Source organism: Astatotilapia calliptera, chromosome 5 (genome assembly GCF_964374335.1).
Source record: "Astatotilapia calliptera chromosome 5, fAstCal68.1, whole genome shotgun sequence".
Classification (NCBI taxonomy): domain Eukaryota; kingdom Metazoa; phylum Chordata; class Actinopteri; order Cichliformes; family Cichlidae; genus Astatotilapia; species Astatotilapia calliptera.
The window spans coordinates 32432891-32454322 of NC_137426.1; the positions used below are offsets into that span (position 1 = coordinate 32432891).

General features: G+C 41.1%; 1 protein-coding gene across 18 annotated transcripts in view; it reads left to right on the top strand.

The window, feature by feature from the left end:
* The first annotated feature begins 1008 nt into the window (after window positions 1–1008).
* The window catches only part of chl1b (cell adhesion molecule L1-like b), a 79760-nt gene continuing 59336 nt past the window's right edge, over window positions 1009–21432 (top strand). For 5 of the 18 annotated variants that reach the window (XM_026168934.2, XM_080302109.1, XM_026168929.2 and 2 more), the window contains exon 1: window positions 1021–1451. The gene's annotated coding sequence lies outside the window, so the exon portion shown is untranslated. Of the gene's footprint in view, window positions 1452–21432 lie in introns of all 18 variants that reach the window. The other 13 variants (XM_080302107.1, XM_026168930.2, XM_080302108.1 and 10 more) reach the window with 6 other exon arrangements.

The window sequence follows — 21432 nt, forward strand, 5'->3', positions numbered from 1 at the left end:
TATCCTTTTGTTCCTAACACAATTAGCCTGTCCTTATCAGTATATGTATATCAGTATATCTGTCTCTCCTGTGCTGGGTCTGGAAGACAGGTTTTTGATAGATAGTGGTGGGGATGGGCTCTAGTCTCAGTAGTATTAGGATGACCAGGTGTCCCACTATATATGGGACTACAGAGCATTTCAATTCCTCATTTCTTCTTCCACATACTGAGGCAATGTAATCAATTTTTAAATTTTTTTTTACCTGTGTGGCTATGCAGGTTAACTGATCACCACTTTGTGCTGTCCCAAATATTGCAAGGCACCACAAAATCATAAAGCATGCAGATTTTAGCAGAACTGCACAGATGCGACTACGAGGAAAATGGAACCAAGCTACAACAAAGATGACTTATGACCGGGCGAAGTCAGTGGAAGATGATTTTCAGACCTTTTCCCTTTTTACCCAGAGTTATTTTTCAATTTCACACAGGCACAGTATAACAGAGCACAGCTGAGTCTCACATATTACGTTATAGGTATTAAAATTTCAGACTTCCTCTTAGCATAGGTGATGTATCATATAGTCAGAACTCAGTTTGATGGTATTTTTTTCCAGGGAAAAAAAAAATCTATATTTTAATTGTAATTACTATTATTTTCAGTATTTGATATCATAAAAATTATAATGTTATTAAAATGCGATGTACTTTTTTCAAATAAATTCAAATAAAAACAATTCAAATTATTGCAATTTTGTAAATCTCGTGTGTTTAGACCATTCAGGCTCAGCAAGACAAACAGAATTCCTGTGAAATTACAAAAGTACATTTTCAAATAAATAACACCTGCAAGGAACTCCATAAACAGGACAGGCACAAACAGGGATTTACATCCAATGAAGGACAATTTAAATGTTTCCCTCTCATTCATATTTGAACAGCATCCCCACCAGAAGAGTTCAGTGTCCCTCTCTCCTCCTCCTCCTCCTTCTCCCATTATAAAACCTGCTCACTCCGAGTCTTGGGAATAATGTCTGTCACCGTTTGGGGGGCTGGGGAGAGCTTTAACCCGGTCACAACGTGGGGAAGTTGCGCACGGGTTCTTCTGCGTTGCCATGGGTTTTTTGTGAAACCTATTGACTACGATAGGGTCCCGTCTTTTCTTTGAGTCTGTCATTGTGGAGGTGGAGGAGAAGGAGGAGGAAACCGCTATTACTTTTTTACCCTTTTTACAGAGGCGCAGAGAGGAGGAGGAGGAAGAAGAGGAGAGGGGAGCAATAGTAGCATCCAAAGGAGGAGGACGAGGAAGAGGAGAAGAGGAGGAGGAGGGGTGGTACTCCGCTACACACCAACTGCGAGGCACGGCGGCAGCGTTACGTTGACAGTTAACACTCCCTCTGCCTTCTTCCTCCAGCGGTGGACACATTTCAACTTTGTGAACGGCTGTCTGGACATGAGTAGCACCTGAAGGTGAGTTCTTTTTAAAAAAAATTCTTCTTTTTTCACTTTGCTTCGAAAAGCAAATCGCGTTTTTCCCCTCCTTTGACTTTTTAGTTGTGACACTTGTTAGAAATGTTTGCTAGCTTGCGCACGCGGAGCTCCCCGGTTGTTATAGTGATATACAGCAGATACCTGCACGGGCTCTATATGGCAGGTGCTTGGAAATGCCAGTTTAAAGAAGAAGAAGAAGTAGAGGAAGGAAATAAAGAAAGAAGGCAAATGTAGGAAAAGATGGATTTGGGATGGAATTGGGAAGTGTTGTCACGACTGCTTTGGGAGAATGTTTCATGAGTGGAATAATAACTACAGGTGCAGTTTAGAGTAATAGAAATGGTGTTGCTAGCTACTTTTGCTTCAGCCCCTTTTTAAATCACGTCCGTTGTATGCCGAGAGAGAGAGTTACTGCTTGTGAATTAATGCCTTTCTTATTTGTATGACAGCCTGAGGTAAAAAAAAAAAATTCACTGGAGATCACACACTCACACACACACACTCACACACACACACACACACACACACACACACACACACACACACACACACACACACACACACACACACACACCATCCTTCTTATTTACCACTACACTGGCCATAACACAGGGCTGATCTGAGCCTGCATATCACTGGCTTGCATGCTGAGTGCTGAACTGCAGAAGGGAATCACACCTTGTCACCCAGCATGGTGAATCTCATTCTTAGAGGGCAAAAAAGTGCTTTTGCATGTGATATGAGAGTCATTTGCCTGGTATGTGGAGTAGGAATAAAGGTGCATGTGCTCTGAAGTGTAGACTTGAATGCAGAGGACCTGTACAGAAGGTTAACTGGTGTCACATTGGACATTCAAACTCTGTAAAAGGCTGTAGAAAACGAAATAAAATAAAACACCCTAGGTTTCTCTAATCTCGTTCTGCTCTTACGGGAAGTGGCTCCTCATTACGTGCGTTAGATATGTGATGCGTGATTGGCATAACTGATTAGACTTTAATCTGTGCGATTAAAATCACATTACAGTCACATTTTAAACCAAGGGCAGTCGTTGCTTGTGTGCCTCATTGTGTTTGCTGCACGTATGAACCGACTGTGTCTCACGTGGCGGGTATGAGGATTCCCTTAGTGTGAATATTTACGAGGTATGCAAATGTACTAAACTCCTGTGTGGAAGTGCAGCGATTTCAAATGTAGTGTTGTTTTCTGGGTCCCCCCCACCCTTGTAGATGATGCCTTTGAGGGAATCCCAGGAAACAGAACTGTTCCGTAGCTTACCCATAATTTGATATTTTTAATTCCTTTTGATCGTTGTCTTGTATTGTTCGCAGAACAGTCGATGCAACCCATATTGTCTGCACATTTGTAATGAAAAAAGGAAAAAAACAACAACCATGCACACTAAACACTGCCACTTTTGTTTGTTTTCGGGGTGCTGCTACTTCTTATCCTTGTCCCGTTGCTTAGTGTTCAACGCAAAGACCTTGTGAAGGTCAAACTGCCATTAGTGAGTTTAATCAAATCCAGCTGCAGATCCTATTCATGCTGCCCACCCCCCTTCATCCCAGCACATAGCTTCTCCGGTGTTCTCACACATCAGGTAAGTTGTCTAAATTTCATTTCTAGGCCAAAGACAAGAGGCTCTAATGGCACTTGTCATCACACGTGGTTTCCCCCCTCAGCTTCTCTGTATTCAGGGCAGTGGTGCTTTGTGTCCAGAAGTAGGTCGAATGCTTCTCACCAAACAATTTGAACGATCGCCAGTAATTGGACAAGCAAAGTGTCGACCATCTCCCAGCCGGTCCATGTCAGCCAGCGCCCCCCACCAGCCCCTGCCATCCTGTCTCCGCACCACTTAATATTCAGCTCCAACCTGGCACATTTCATGGAGCTTTTTCATCCTTTTAATCATTTTGATTGCTAAATGCAGCAAACAGAACATCCTTTGTGGCCGCAGACGGGCTCATTCTTAAAACGGCCTTGCAAGCTCAGCTGACTGAGTGTTTACAATGCAGTTTCCGCAAAACTGTTTAAATAAAACTTCCACCTGCACATCAGTGCTTGGTATTGCACAGGAACACCTGAGCTTCCAACTTTGTTGTGTTTGTCATCGGATTTTGCTCAAACTGGCAGTGCCATTAAAGGCAGGAAGTGCATTGAAAACATGAAAGACAAGAGACAAGCTATGATTTTTGTCTTTACCTGTTCATACAGGTGTGTGTTTGCCTTGGAGCTGAAATGTTTGCACTGATGGCATGTGTGTGTCTGTGTGTATGCATGTTGTATCGTCCTGTGTACAGCGGGAGGGAAATGAGGGGGCTGAGAGTTAAAAGGGGAAAGAAACAGAGAGCCCTTTCTTTTGTACCCAGGCCGTATTCACCTGGCCTTTATAGAGCAGACTGAAACAAGCCGAGATGCTGTGTGTGACTGAGGCGAATCAGCCTTTATTTCAAATATTTGATCCAAAAAGAGTTTTGACTCTGACACATTCTTTCACATAATCTTTGCTTTTTAAGCACTCTGAAGTGTTTACCTGTGTCTCATCCATGCAGTCTGCAGTAGATGCATTTCACCAGCATCAGAGCTGTAATTTTGGGCTGTAATTCAGTCCTGTCGGATGGAATCTGGAGTATCAGATGGCTGTAAGAGATTAGTGAAAGCAGCCTGACAGCAGCGAGCAGGAGTGAATAGCTGTATCAGACTAATTGTCCATTTTAGCTGCCCTTTTATCACCCTATCTAGAATGTGTTGCTAGTCGAGATGCAAAACAAAAAAAGTGCCTGTTGGAACAAGTACGATGCAAAGGGAAAACCCAAAGTCTGATAACAACAAGCATTACAATGATATACCTGGCGGCGTTAAGATGTTCAAATATGTTTTCCCGGAAGAGGCTGGCAGACGTGTAGAGAAGGTGTGGAGCCTAGCAAGTACCCAGGCCCTAATTGAGGTTCAGCTCAGGCTCCACCACTACAAGCAATTACACTGACGACTTGTGCTCCCTGTGCTTCAGGCAGAGTTGAGAGTGCTGCAGCATAGCCGTACCTGAGCCCTGCTCTTTCATGTTTGTCACCGATGACAGCCAGAAAGGCACATTCCAGCCAGTAAGTTCTGGAAATGTGTCTGGTTACATGAAATATTCATTTCCTTTTCCTGCTCTCCAGCAATGTGCGTATTTATTTACCAGATTTTCTTTTTTATGATTCCCATGATTGGCTCAGAGAGGAGATGTAGGGGGGAGGAGGGCTTGAATTCTTATTATTTTTCCCCCTCCATGCAGCCTCCGATGGGGGATGAAGGTGAAAAGATAAGAGGTGCTGATCATCAGAATCAAGGTTTATTTCTTATTTAACAGGCCACTGCATCATCAGGACCAGTGGGCGAACATGATCAATGCCTTCTCGCACTGCACGGACAATTAATCAGGAAACACTGAAGGACAAACCCGTAGAGAGGTCAATGTTATCTTGAATGTTCAGTTCTACTTTTTTCTTTTTTGTGTGCAAAAGAAGCGAATAAGAGGGCGGGAGCAGGCGATGTGCTTCAGGCTCATCCCTGTCTGGAGGTTCAGTTTGGCCCGTCATTGCTCCTTTTTTCTGTGCTGCCGAGGCTGTTTTCTCACAAATGGAACATTTTACCCAGACATTGTTATTTGCTGCCAGCCCCAGAGCTTGCAGTGCTTTCATATCTTTCATAGTGTTTTCTGTTTACATGCCATAATTCAGAAAAAATGTCCCATCATTGTTATGTACAAGCGTTTACACGCATCTTTCATTTGTATTGTTATTATCCTCACCTCCAGGCTGTTTGTCAGTGTGCTTTTCATGGGAATTTCTTTTCCTTCTCTGCTGGAATCAGAGCAAAGACAGCGTCATGTAGTGTTCTTCTGTGTCGTCTGGCTTCACAATTGTAATTTTTATGTTGAATTAATCAACTTAGATTAGGCTCACATGAAAACCATGGCCAGTAATGAGAACCAGTAAAGAGGATGTTTTACGAGAGGAATTCTAATCCTAATGTGCATTGCTGTCAGCTCTAAACTAATTTTTCCAATCTCATTGTCCTGTTTTTTTTTTTTGCATGCCTGCTCAGAATTTTAGTGTCGCCTCTGGATCATGGGGTACATATCCATGCAAATTCAATGTTTATGTTAAAAACCTTGGCGAAAAGGGCAACACAACCATAAGATTCTCCAAGGAACAACGAACATGACAGATATGCCTCAAATAGCAAGACGTTATTGCCCTTAAGTCAGTGAGAGTCAGGGATGATTTCCATTTCAATTGCAGTCTCAATTTGGGATAAGTCATGCATACAGAGGTAAGACGAACAAAGAGCTTAGGAATAAAAGTGACAAATGAAGAGAATGGAACAGAAGAGCCTGGTATCATTGGCTTTGTGTCCCATGAAGGGTATTGTGTGGATAAGGTTACAAGGGGACCCTTGGGACATGAAAGTGAAGGGCACCAACGATGAGGAAGGACACGTTTGACAAGCAGGGGACACAGAGGGCATACTGGGCTCGATATGAAACACACCTCAGACTATGATTCTGTGACTCGTGTCAGTAAATTTGTTGGGGTTATCTCTCAAAATTGCTTGTGTTGTCTAAAGAAAAGTCCCCAGAACTTTATTCAGTTTATAGTCATATAAACCAAAGCAACAGATCCTCACGTTTTGATACGCTGACAGTAAAAATCCATAATAAATCTATGATGAAGGATTATGAAAACAAAAACCCTACAGTATTATATGAATCATGCAATCCGATTGTTCAGTCTGACGTCACTAGCCGTGTCTGGGCCTAAACTCCGCTGCAGGTCCATATATCAAACGATCACTGTGGCATTACTGAGAGTTGAAAAACTGTCTAAAGTCTTTCATCTTTAATAAAATGATCAGCGTTCTGCTCTACCAGGTGTAACAATTGAGTTTAACATCCAGGCATCCATGAAAACGGAATTTATGACATTTAACGGAGTTAGAAGTTAGCAGGAAGTTAGCTCGCTAGCTTCTATCTAAATACAATATAGCATGTCCTGACTGCGGGGTTTTGGAAACAAATTAAAACGTACAGCTCTGCTATCACTTCCAGCATAAATGAAGACAGAAAACTAAACAGCAGTGACGTTTGTAGGGTTACTGAAGTTTGGCTAGCTGGTGTATAATGATGTGCTACGTGACCGCTAGCGACACAGCTATGTTAGCATAATATAAACAAGCTAACTTTTTTTCCACTCGATAAAAGTTAACGTGAGTGTTCTCGGTGGTCAGGAACAAATGTAATCGCACGGCAGGATGCTGTAAAAGGACCAAACTTCAGCCAGGAGAACAACTGAGATAATCCATCCACAATACGAGGTTAGTCATTCATATACTGCTGCATGGGCTGGGCTGTAGCTACATCCTAAGGTTTTAAAAACTGAGCTTAAATAAATGATTAGTGGTAATAAAAGCCGAGGGAGGTCAACAGGGATCACTGACTGTTTTAGGAGCTTTTTGAGATCAAATAGAAGAAAATACATAATATTAAACATGTTAACAACACAAAAGCCATATTAAACGCAGACTACTTTAGACCTGGAAGTAGGATTCGTCACGTCATCACTGAACAACCGGATTAAGACGAATATTACTTTCATATTTTTCTCCATCACAATACTGAAGCATCCTCCCCATGTAATCCTTCGATAACACTTATGTTCTATTTAGTGAGATTTCGATTTTTTCTACTTTCTTTGTGTTGTATCCAATGTTTTGTCTACTGTTGCAGCTTTTCTCTATTCGCCTGTTTTCTTCAGTACATTTGACCTTTCAAGGTCACCATATGCTAATACATCTGGGGTTAGGGTAGGTTGAGGATTTGGCTAATGCCCACACATTTTCACCTATTTGGAAAACATTTTAGAGAAAAATATGAATGGCAATCAAAGTCATTCAGCACAGCCTAGTTTGCTTTGTTAAATTAAGCCGTATCTTTAAACAAATAGAGGGTCAGTTTCTTTTGCTGTGCCCCAAATTCTGTCTGCATATTCAGGAAAAATCAAATATTTCATGTAGTACTGTAGAAATTGTAAAGGAGGTCTCTTTAAAAGTATGTGTTTGTTTGACAGGGTGTACTGTGAGGGCAGCAGTGCTGTATTTCCAGATGCTTCCCCTGGGACCTCATTACATTGTGTGGGGCTCTGTTGGGTACTGTAAGTGGACTGTTGGGAGTCCCAAGCCGGTGCAGCCCCATGTATGATGATTTGGTGTGAACATACAATACAGTGTCTGCTCTGCATATTAAGAGCCTATTTACTGGCCCATTGGGGCCTGGAGTCAAGCACAGTAGCATCATCCAAATGGAAGATTAGAGAGCAGATCAGGCACGATTAGAATCGTGGAATAAAGAGGCAGGGCTGCGTGGTCAATTTTCTAAGTGGGCTAACACACGAGCAAAGACTTTAATCCTTTTCTGTTTTCTGTTGCACCATTTAATTTGGTCTATTTTTCCAAATTGCCATTTGGGTCGGTTCAAAGGTGGGGAATGTCCCAGCTGTTTCATACTGACATGGATACAATATTTCATATATATTTTCACGTTTTAAAAATCTGATGAGGCATATGCTGTGGTGGTTCTTTTTGTGTTGACTTCTTAATACTAATTCATGTTTTCTGCAGTTTTTGGAGGTTGTGATATTTCTAAAAGTCTTTGCAGTTGCCCTTCAGGGTGTTCCACAGAGAGCCAAAACTCAGCATGTCTATTTCTTAATGCACTCTCCCCACAGATAGAGCAAATGATGAGTGAAAGAATCTTGCCAAGCTGGTACGGGTCCAAATTAATTCATCAGCTTGGGGGAGCTCCGAACTCCATTTTTACAAGTGTGACCCACAGACCTCAAGCTACGAACTGCAGACCTCCTTGACCTCATTATTTTTAAAGCTCCAGATTGTTGAGGGTAGAAACCAAATGTGCTTCTTACAGAGCACATTTTTATGGCCGCGTATTGGATTGCAAACGATCTCACTTTATAACGTTTTCTGTAGCTTACAGTGGAGTTCTAACGAGTATCAAGGGGAGGTTTTTTGCTGATAAAGTAAGACCAGTCACTGGGACTCATTCTGTTTAGGTGTAGCTATTAGAATGTTTAGACATAAAGAAAATAGCTTGGTGCTAAATTACTAAACATTTTAGTCACAAATTGACTCATTTGGAGACATAAGAGGGCAGTGGTAGGGGTAAGTACAGTTTAATTGCATTAGCTAATCAGTGTTATGCAGACTTTCCTAAACACAGCTACAAGAGTGTAGCGCTCATTATGAAATGCCAACCAGATTAGCAGCCACTATAATTGGAAGTGTTTTCTTTTTAGAAAATGGTATGCAAACACTTTAATGTTGAAGTTGGGATCTCTTTGTAGACAGTAGAGGTGGTAGATAAGACTATTGGGTAACTTTAGGATCAGAGTGAATTTTTAGGGAATGTTGGACATTGTTTATTTGAACCTTTATTTCTTATTTGTGCCATAGTTGAAAATATTCACAAATATTACATTTTCCACAGTTAGTTGTATCCAAAACACTCCATACAAGGCTTTCAGGTCTTTTTCTTCAAATAGCATCCATGGTTCATAGAAATGCAGCTGCAGGATCTATCCTTTGTGCACTGGCTGTTGTTCGAACTGCACTTTTTCAAACACAGAAAGGCAAACATAAAATATTGGTATGGAACTTTTACATTAAAAGCAAAATGCACAACAGAAGAAGGAAAATTCGAATTACATCCTTCTGTCACAGAGGAAATACATGATTAACAGCCACATGGTAATTCACAGTGATGAACTGCAGATGTATTTGAAAAGGAAGCAGATGTTTGCCTCAGATTAATGCTGATGTTGAGAGGAACAAATACTTTACAGATAAAAACATTGCCCTGCAGTTAGAGCTGGGCGATATGAGATTTTTTCATATCACGATATGTTTTTTTCATTTCAGGCGATAACGATATCTATCACGATATAAGCCAAATAACTATATTTGTAAGATTTAAATGTGCCGTTGCTCACAAGTAAAATGTGAAATAGTCAGCAGCTTGTTTTTATTTAAATATTTATTTCCCATAATAAGTTCAACAGGGTAGATGTACTTAAGGAACATGAGACTTTTTCAGATAAATAAAGGCAAATATTGCAAACTACACAAAAGGCAGCCGCTAAAGCGTTTAAGTTTCAAAATAGAACAAACGAAACAGACTAAATTGTCAATTCCACTTAGAAACAAAATATTAATTCTAAAAATAAATCTTAGTTTGTTTTACAGAAGAACAGACAAAACTGACTAACTTTTGTCAATATCAAATAAACTGAGAACAAAAAGGAAATTCTCAATCTCTCCTTGTTGTATAGCTGAGCTTTTCAAACAGTTTTAACAGTTACTTTAGTCTGACAAAAGCCGAATGACGAATTAGCGCTTCCAGTCAGAGACTGAGGCTACGTCCACACGTACACGGGTATTTTTGAAAACTGAGATTTTCCGTTTTCGTTTTAAAAAATAATCCCGTCTACACATAAAGGCAGAAATGAAGGAAAACGCTGCTATGAACATGCCAAAGCAGCAGGTGGCGCTAGATTCCTAACCGTGCCGAAATGTTGGCCAATCAGAAGTCTAGAAGCCTCGGTGGGAAAAAGTAAACAAAGCTGGGGCATAGAAGCAGAACCGAGTCATATGTGTGGAGGGACAGTAACTGTGTGTATATGTAAGCATTTAAACACTGCAGAGAGTAGAATTAACAGTATTGTAGAAATTCATTTCACCGAAACAATAACGTGGCGCACAGTGTGACGCATGCACCAGTTTATTGTATTTCCAGACTTGCTTTCGGCACAATTTACAGTGCACGCTACTCTGTTTTTTGTCAGACTTGAAATAGCCGAAATACCTTCACACTACGGAACTTCTATGGCTCTTCTGTTCGACAATCTCTCCGGCATTGGAACCGTCATCTGTTTTCTCTTCGTCTCACGCTCGGTTGATTTTTCTAGTCGGCACACTCATTTCCTCGATTACGCGCTGCTTTCCAAACAAACACACGTGCGGCTTGGCACTTGTGCTGTACGTAACAAGTCACGCGACGTGACGCTGCGGCTGTGATTGGTTCGGCTCTGCGCTACTTAATTTGGATTGGCTGACCTTTTTTTTTTTTTTTTTTTTTTTTAAGAGGACAAGAGCGGCGAGGTCTATCGCGATAGCTTAATTTCTCTATCGAGTAAAAGTTATATCGCGATACATATCGTTATCGTTCTATCGCCCAGCTCTACCTGCAGTCTAGTAATTAGCTCTTATTGCTTGCCTGCCTACATTCATCAGTGCAGAATCCCTTATCTAGGGTTGCACTTGTATCACTCTACCTACCAAATAGTTATAGGTAGACTTTAATCCTAACCTTGATTAGAAGAGATTGAAAAGAGGTGACAAAAATGTCAGTGCAACACTAGCAATCTGGGCAAAATCTGCTTAGTTTTTATTGCCTTCTCTCAGGTTTTTCAGCTCTATCAAAATTCTGTGTATAAGCAAACCGCATGTCTTTTCACTGTGAGTGCTTTGCCAATTTGAAATGGCTTAAAGGCTTGAAAGATTGGCTTAGAGAAACAAAAACAGATCAATAGAGGTGATCCTCGAGAAACCTTGCTTTGATATCCTTGGCTTCAGCCTGGAAATGCTCCCATCAGTCTTCATGCGACATGCAACACAGGTTTTTCTTTTTTTGTCTTTCCTCCGGCTTTCAGCTGACCCTTTTGCTTTGTAGCCGCAGGCAGCATGTCAGCTTTGCCGGTGAGAACATCTGGGTGGTCTTCAGTTGTAAGATTCACCACCACCACAATTCCTTAAGGCACACTACTGCTGGCACTTTGTTGTCTTAAACATTAACATTTGCATTTAAATTGACTTCATGCCGCCGTGATTTATTTCCTTGAGAGAGTGACAGAGTTTTGTCGACGGCTTTGCCTCTAATTCTCTCGCATCTGCCAAAAGCATGATAACTGAGGTGGGATTATTATTGAAAGGAATTGCGGTCATAACTTTGTTTCGTAGTGTAGCATAGCCACACACCAGCCACAGACCACTTGCATCTCACAAATTCTTTTAAAACTGCAGATTAAATTCTAGCCAGCCATGCTTGACGGTTTTTCTCATGAATTAATTGTAGTGAAGAAAAAAACATTTCTTCACATTGCTGTGAAAATTGAACTTGGAACGTTCCTATGAATTTGTTAGATCTCTAAAAGTAATGTAAAACTCTGTTGGATAGAGCTTTGCAACTATACAGGTCTTGCTTGGCTCAACTTAGCAGAATGACAGGATGTTCGTGCCGATATTTTGCATGCGTGTCTGTGCTAAAATGTTTTTTTATCCCCTGTTATTACCGCTGTCACTAAAGGGGAATAACACCTGTTTAGCACGTCCCGCCTTAAAAAAACATTTTATGACTCTCAAGCTCTTTCAAAGCATGTTGTCACCTCTATGATTCATCCACCTTGTAAAAATACTCCAACAAGAAATTGCCAGCTCTGCAGGGGTCATGATAATTCACAGGCCCACGTTGCTCACAGAGTGACAGCTTGACACAAGAAAGCGAGTATAATTGACACTATTAGCCTTGAGGTCTGTCAGTTTTTTGACAGTTGATGAGTCCACATGCGTCTTTCCTTCCACTATCCAGAGCAAATTAATAGCTCCTGTTCTTAAACCATTTTACACCTCAGTAATCCCTTTCTAAAAGCTGCTTTGCCCAGCTGAGCCACAGTTTGTGCCCCGTGTCACGGATTTGCGATTATCCTTTTCCAAAGTGTGAATCATAGGTGCAAACACACCCTGGTGAAAGAGGATCCACGAGTCAGATTCTCCCAAGGTGCGTGTTCATGTCTTCTTGTTGAACCAGTGCTATATAAGGCCCCTGGGTTCTCCTGCGTGGTGTTACTCACCTGCCGTTGGAACATTTGGATCATGTCCCTGGGCAATGAGCAGCCCTCAGTCTCCCATTTGCAGCCAAACCAAAGTTACAGATGGCTGCGCTGCTTCCTGTGGTTCGCCAGTGGCTGAGGTGTGGAGAATTTGAAGGTTGCAGTCAGGTCTTTCTCTGCTGTTCAAATGTCATTACTGACACACTGAGGTCTCTTTAAAACTTGAGCCGCTCTTTTCCTCCACCACCTGCAGTGAGATGGGGTTTTAGCAGGGGTCCAAAGTGTGCCAGAAGCACTGCTATTAACCCTGTGTATTGTGTCTTTCTATGAAGGGCAGTCTACTGGCAGACTCTTCCCCTCATCATAATAGAACAGACTTCACTCCTTCTGGTGAGGATGGACATAGTTTGCTGGCTTTCAAAGAACCTTCAGGCAGATTTTCGAACAGTGGACGCTCTTTTCTTCCCATTTGCACAATATTTGTTTTTGGACAATGTTTAGGCTGACGCTGCTCGTCCTTGAGATTGGTTCAGCTATCTCCATCATGAAGTAAACAAGCTCTCTCCCCTCATTCACTAGACAACCAGACTGTAAAGAGCTATTCAAGAAAAGAGAGAAAAAAAAACAATGAGTCTTCCCCAGTGTGTGTGGGAGTGTGTCTTAACATCACAAAGAAAGAGTGAGTCTCTAACTTCAGAGGCGTGTTAACATAAAAGCGAAGAGAAGAGGATTTTTTAGTAATCACAGTGGTGCTGTTTTGTTCCTAGAGATGTGAAGTAGCAGTATGGTGAATCTGATGATGATATCAACACGTTTTGAGGAATTCACCATTATTCAAACCTATTTTTTTTCTTATTTTCTCTTAGATATAAAATGGTACAGTGGTGGATGTTTAAAGCTCGGGCTTCAGACTGATGTAAAAGTTTGGTTTCAGACAGCTTTTATACTCTCTCTGGCTCTGTGTGGCTGTCTCAGGCACATAGCTCTGATCACAGGAACCCCACCCACCTTTTATTCATATCTTTTGTTTCCGGGGGGCAGCCAGTCAGAAGAGGCCCAAAGGCAGTGGGGTAATTTACCAAAATTGCATGCTTCACACAGTGTATGAACTGAGATTCGGTGTGAAGTAAACAAGCATTATTTTGAAGTGTGACTCATGCAAAGCTACTCTTGTCCAAAAATAAAATATTGAATTTGAAGTGAACATAAAAAGTCCCCTTTAAAAATGTTACAAATGTATCTTCTTCTTCACTTGTGCTTAATTACTTATTACAATATTTGTCTGCACATTGTACACACTTAATGTTGCTGGCATTGGAGGTAATTTAAATTCTCAATGTGGTACTGTAACACAGATGGCAGAACAGCTGCGATTGAATGAATTAGTTAAAAAAAGTAGATAAAATAATTGCCCGGGCCTGGACTGCATCATTTTGTGACTGCATGCTTAGTAGCCCAGAGAGGAAAAACTCTGAATATGTGGTGTGAGTAATGGATATGCATCTAGTGTGTGGTGATTCATATTATATGTAGGTGGAAGAGCATACATTACTGGAAGTGTGACTGTTGCCAGTAATATCGTGTCTTTCTGCCGTCTTGTTTTTCCTTTTTTCTTGTAAATTGTTAAATGGTGTCCAGGCCAGCTGTAGGTGGGGGGGATTCCATTACTGTGCTCTGACCCCACACTGGCTTTGAAAGAAAGCCGAGAGGGGAGGGGGGTTGTTTGTGGTGAAAATGGTTCAAAATGCTTTTCCCCTGCACAGTAGTTGATTTATAAGACTGCATGTCTCCCGTTTCCTGCTGCTTTGTTAAAGCAGAACGTCGGACTATTAAACTCATGGTCTAACATTGCTTTGTCACTGTCAATATTAAGGATGAGGGCTGGGGTTGGTCATGGAAACCCTTCTTTGGGTTTCTTCATTTCTACATGTGTGTTTACCTTTATAAAAGGAGCTCTTTGCATTTGAATGAAGAGAAAGATGAACAATAAAAATGGTTTGATCAAAGGTGTATGTACTTAGGCGGACCAAAAAGGTTTTGTCCTGAGCCATGTCCTGTCTTGATCCACCTACTACATACACAAGAGCACGTTGGGGGTATTCCTTTCCATTCTGATCAGAGGTAGGAGCTCTGGTGCCCAGAATGCAGAGCACAGCAAGTCCACAGCCATCATCATTAGAGCTACACTGCTGCGGACACTAATGGCTGTCTCCATTCTGCTGCCTCTGCACATTCACGGGGCTCTTCTGAGACTTGAGGGTGTGAACACATGAATTATTTTCCCAGGGAGGAATTCACCATTCCTGTTCCCACTTTAAAGTCTAAGATGTAGAAACCTTAATATAGCCAAGAGCCACCATGAGTGCATTAGTGGTGACGTCCTCTTTCTGCCACCCTTGAATCATCAAAGGGGGCTAATTGGGGAGTTTGTCCTCATTTATATTCATCCAAAGGCTGGAAAAGATGGTGCTGTTTACTTGTTTCAATATTGAGAAGAGGGGGAGCGGAGAGGAGGGACAAACAGTGTTGGCAGTGTTAAACTGGGGGATGGGGCTGGTAAAACTGATGTGCTGTGAATTTCTTGTCCCTGGACTCGTGATTGAGGTTTAAGATTTAAATGAACAAAATCTGCATCTTTAAATGGAAAGTGAAGGTGACGTATGCATGTTTCAGTGGAATGAAGATTTATTACCTTTATTTCTCAAGAAAGCGTTAAATGCAATATTTGAGAATCAATACAGGGTCATGACAAGGCACATTCATCAGTTTTGTTTATTTCTTCAGTCAAAAGCTTCACGTGGGTATCTTTTTCCAATTACATGCAAAGGCGGGCGGAGGCAGCCGAACCCCCTCTTTCTGCTGCGACCGTATAGATCGCGACCGTATAGATTTTCAGCCATCTGAATGGACTCTTTAGTGCCTGCGGTCATTGTGTTGAGCCAGTTTCCTGATTTTTGGCACAATTGTTCCCTCCTCCTGATCGACACTTTATAAATCAATAGGCTTTCATAGTAATTTACCTTTGTGAGGCCCTGAGAGCTTGTGGTAAATTCACTGTAAACCATAGAATTGGTGCAGTTCTCTGATGTCCTCACCACTTAAAGCTTTGTGAATCAATGGGTGTGTTTAGTTAGAGACTTACATACTTATTTGTTTTCTCTTCAGCTAAATAAACTGCAGATTGATGGTGTGGGATTGATCACTATTCCCCTGCAAATAGTTCATGATTTATGCTTTGAACTCTAAATCCAATGTGATTCTGGAAAATAGGGCATTACTGATTCTGATTAGCTCATTGGCTACACTCTGTCCCTACCTGATGGTAATCAATACTCATAGTGTGGGAGATCAATTCCCTTATATGGTGCACAGGCTGGGGACCCCATTGCTGCTATGGAACCCATCCACAAACCACTGAGGCCAATTTTAATAATGATTTTCAGGATAAAACTATATCAGCTGAATCATCAGTTGTCAGAGTAGTCACAGTGGCAGAATGAGTGTGTTTTACAGCTGAACAATAATCTTAGTGTTCTTTTCTGTAATATGCTGATCTGCCATCTAACACACTTTGATATCAATCTGTCTTTGTTACAAAATCCGCCACTAATGTCAGCCTGTCTCTATTTTTTTTAAAAATTATATTATTTTGATTACTGACCAAGAACGGAAGTCTAATTAGTCTTATCCAGATATATCTGGGCTTTGAATTGGAAAAACAAAAACACACGATTGAGCCTGATTGATTGGCTGCAGTCAGTTGTCCGATATGTAATTTTACAAATCCTGTACTCCTTAGTTTTTCACTCATATTTTTAAGGTACTGTAAGAAAGACTAAAGGAGCCCAAGCCTAGACAGCTAGCAAGTTGTTAGACATATATCAGTTTTAAATCTTTTTCTTAAATGTAATAAAATGTCACAGGTTCAGTCCAATGCAGCAGGGAAACTCCAAAGCTAAATGCATCAATAGTATTACTGCTGCCTCTTTCAGAGGTTTACTGTATCTAGTTCACTTGCATTTTGATCAATCACGTTTTTCAATAACCTCATTCTGGATTAGCAGCTGAGCGCTCAGGCACAGCAGACAACAGGCCATAGAGAATCAAAGCTGTCGACCGAGAAGTGCGCTCATGTTGCTAAGATGCAGTGTACCGACCATTGTTCATCATCAGACACAGCTGAGGAATATGCATTATGGATGAGATAGTCATTCCACATGTAAGATATCAACTGTTGAAGGTTTGAAGATGAAAGCTTGAATGCCAGACAGTGAAAAGTCTGCCTGACACTGACCAGAGATCCTGCTGTGACCACAGCATGAGGTTGAATCAGAGATCAATCAAAGCCTTTCGTTAATGTGGAGACGAATTCTGCTCAGCCTATTGCCAGCTTCCTTAAACGCAACATGGTGGAAGCCATGAAGCACTCTTAAAGACATCTTACATCTATAGGCATGTGGAAAAAATGGAGTGCCAGCTGAGGTATAAATATTAACTTTTTGGCATCTGTTGAAGATGTGCATGGGGGTTGTTTTATCCTCAAGGTTCATAAATGAACCACATTTTATCCATTTTAAGTTTTTCTGTTTCACCTAAAGCCCCTTCAGTCACTGGTAGTAGGACAAACAAAAGAGCAGCAGTGATTCATCAAACTTTGGTAGATTTAAAAGACAAGTGTGAAAATGTTTATTATGCAATTTAGTTTTCAGTTGTTATACACAAATAATTACAAAGGAGAAATACTAACAAACAAAACGTTTTCTAGGAAATCTACTGTCAAATGTTCCCTCCATGCTGTCCCAACTTCAGTACCAAAACACAGCAATTCCTAAACCTCCTTTTAATAGAGTCTTTCAGGGAGGCACAGGAAGAGGAACAAATGCCTCTATTCAGTGGTGTCCAAAATGCTAATGCCTCCAGCTCTTAACACGTTTATAAGGGTTCCCATGTCACGACATGGCATGGTCCATCCCTAATGGTGGCTGTGGCTGGGGACTGCATGAAAAAGACAGACGCACTGCAGAATCGCGAGAAATATGACAACAAGACTGCTGGTTTCCTGGGAAACGGGAGGCTTGAACCCCATGTTTTGCTCATGAACAAAAATGCACAACAGCATGTTATGTCACACTGAGCTTTCTCTTGTCCACACAGTCACTGAAACCTCTGTGTGAAGCACAGACCATGACATTTAATGTATCTATAAAAAGCAACTATGTTTTTGTTATGTAACAACTTTGCTGGCTGTTTTAAAGGAGAAAACGAGGGGGGGAAAGGCACTCGATTGATAGTGCAGGTGCTCTCATTGAACAGTTGGCTTTTTCACTGGATTATATCGAATTATGGTAACTATGTCCTTTTGTGTGCAAATGATGGCAGCTCAAGTTTCTCAATAGAGGAAACTTTCTGCAAGCAAATAAATGAGGGGTAGGCAGGGTTTAGTGATTGCTTGGGAAAGTAATTACCTCTTATCAGTATGGCTTCTGGAAAGAAGTCTGAAGAGCCTTGCACCAGCCTACAGGTTTTTTCAATTGATATTATGTCATCTGCTCAAACCGTGTTTCTCGAGCGACATTCCTGTCAACCTGTCGAGCAGGTCCAATGCCGTATCGACCGGTTGAAACGATCGGACAACTCAGTGCATCAAACTACTCTCTCGCCTCCTAATTCCATTTTCAGTATGCCGTTTTACAAACCGAAGAAAACACCTGTTTCAAACAGACAACATAAGCAGCAGACTGAAATAATTGAACTGAGGTGAAATCTCGTAAGACTTCACTCCAAGTGGTGCTATTGATGTTTAGATAGCACGGACATGATATACTCTTGTGTACACTGCTAGTGAGGTGGTAGACTGAGCAGTTTTCAGATTAATAACCTGCCATTAATTTCAAACAGGACTCAATTACTCCTTGTGGGGGAGCCGGTCTTCTTACTTTGCTGTAGTGTGATTTTTGTTAAGCCCTTATTAACATCGTTTGAGGTTTTTCCTGTGTAAAAATCTGATTTTAAAATGGATTGCACTTCACTGTTTAATGTTTGTTCTTATTTAATTTAGCCCTCTATGGTCAGAGTGTTTTGGTGATGAAAGTAAAAAGAAAAATGGTGAACGAAAATGCTTCCTTATTGTTTTGGATCATTTTACCTGCTAAATAGATATTGATTAGGGATGTGATGATTCTCTTAATTCGTACTGCCCCGATGTTGGTTCTTATGTCTTTTTTCAGACCTGATCACTTGATCAGCAGTAGGTCACACACAGAAAATAAACAACATTCATTTGTTGTTTTTTCAATATACACAATCTTTAAATATCAGACCTTTCACCAGACTGCCTTGCTTTTCTTTAACTTCATTATAGTAATGTAATGAGAGCTCACTGGCATGAGACAGAGAATGTATCTATATAATGTCTATATTTTATAAAATTAAGAATGAAGTGCTTCAAGTTGTGAATATAAGTCAGCACCCTGACCCTTTAGACTGGCTCTCACCCAGTCTAAAGGCAGCCAATCAGTTTACCTTTGGTCAGTCAAATATTTGCTCACTCTACTGGGAGCATTGAGACTGTGTACACCGTGAAAAAAAAGTCACGTTTACCTTTCTATTATTTAGTCAGTGATGCATCCTTTCCAGATGAACTACCTCTGTTTTCATTGGCTCTCTTTTCTCTCTCTGCTGCCATTCCATCATTGATGCTGCTTTTAATTTGTTGACATTACTAAAGGCATCAAAGGAAATACTGAGCCTGAGTTCACTGGTACCTTTCAATCAACAAGAGCGCTCTTATGTTGTTTGTCTTTGGATGGTGTGTCACGGAGCTCACAATGCTTTGTGTTCAATCACCTGATTATCCAGCCACCACATGGAGCTACCGGGAGATCAGCTCAGTGCCCAGCTCTCCGTCGGTCAACCTGTTACTGGGAAGTTTTCCAAGCCACCAAACAAATCTATAATGCGCCAGTGTTTGCAGCAGCTTGTGTGATTATAATACACCTCTTGTTTCTATGACTGAGTCTATGGATACAGATGGCATGCCAGCACTAATGATTTTTATCTTCATTTCCTTCCCTTCCCTTGCCTTGTTGTTGGTTCGATTTTAAGATTAAGCAAATTGGATTTTATCCCCCTCAGTGCAGACCACAGCATAGCAGCTAAATGATGCTGCTCCTTCAGCTTTTGGACATACATTAACAGTCTGAGAAAGCCAGGCTCCTTTTGCTCTAACCACTTGATGCCTCTTGAGACCTCAATGAACTCTCTGTTTGCTCATTTGAAATGTAGAGCTTTTTTACTACCTTACCTCTCAGCCTCCCAACTCTTTAAACCCTTTACATGTGTCAATGAAAACTAAATGCATATTTTGAATTGTGTAAATGGTTAATAATTTCCTCCTATACATGTATAAAAGGAAATTATTGTTATTTCCTTCATATACATGTATAAATAAAAAGATATTTAGAAGATCTCTCAATAGATCAGGGCTCTAGAGTGCGACCAATTTGGTCGCAAATGCGACCAAATTTTTCAGTGGTGCGACTAAAAATAAATATTTGGTCGCACAGGTGCGACCAACTGTTCCGGTAACAAACAAAAAAAATCTCTGCAACTCTCCGTATGGTCAACAACAGACACACATTTTGCCCCTATCGTGGACTAAACCAATCAGAGATAGTCAGGGGCGGGACCTCTCTGATTGGCCGTGGTCCAGTTGAAAGTGCAGGTGGAAGAGAGAGGTGAGTAGCTTGAATAAAGCGATATCAATTCATTAACGGATTCCACACAAAGACCTAAACACGGAGCGGACCCAACACATCAGAATCAGCTTCGTCTTTCTCGGCTTTCTCACCCGACGGCCTGAACACTACACGCTGTCGGAGCTTAGCGATTCTTCGGGTCCGCGCTGTGTTTACGTCTTTTTGCGCTGATTCTGAGCTGCAGGTTTTGCCTCTCTCCAACCAAAATTCGCCGAGCCAGCAGCAAAAGACGCAGCAAACTGCGCTTCACATTTGATCAATGTCGTCATGAATTCCCTCTGACTTTTGCTGTTTTGCTTCCACCACGATAAAAATCACACTTCCTGCACAGCTCTCTCTCTCTCTGTACTTCAGGAACAGTTTCCAGTCTCAAATCTGTTTTCTGCATTATTCATTCGCTTATTACCCACCAGTCTAGCGTTGTTTACAGCGCTTTTTGTTTTTTCACTTAAATGACCTCGGACAAGAAAGCCTAATTTCTGCTGTTCAATACTACTGAAGAAATTTAAATTTCTTAAAATTATGCAAAATTGCAGAATATTTTTAAGGTTATCTGCTATAAAAAGCCAGACCAGGAAAATCTCCTTCATGTTTTCCTGTGTTTTATTCTCAGTTACTTTCACACAAAGGCATCTGCTGTGATTTTCACAATTCTGATGAAGTCTCATGTGTATCAGTACTGATAAATGATCAGAATTATAATATTTCTGACTGTCTGAGGCTAAATTGAATCAAATCAGGACTTTGAGAACCGGAATTGAATGGATTATAGAAATCAGTGATGATACCCAGCCCTAGTGAGCAGCCTAGGCCTGAGAGAAGTGGATGTAGCTGTGGGTAATAAGAAAAGATGAAAAGAACTATTGATAACTTTTTTGTTAAGTTAAGGCCTGATCTGTCTGAAATTCATAGCCAGTGCTCTGACACGGTGCCATCAATATTTGAATGCTGAAAAAGCACAGTGTATCCAGAAAACACATTATATGCTGCAGTAAATGCACTGCCCAAGTGTCCCCTCTCCCCACGGCCTTTCAGCAGCAGACAGCAGCAAACAGGTCGTCAGAGGAGGCCAAGATGATGATTAAGTTTTTAACATTTTCTACAATATTGACAAAGCACTTTAAGCACAAGTTTGTTAGTTAATAATTTAGAAATTAATATTGTCTGTGTGGACTTCCCCCCCAAAGAAAGTGCACATGTAAAACTGCGGTGTTAAGCGATGCGGTTGAAAAATTTGAGTGCGCCTAACTTTTGTGCCAGTACGCC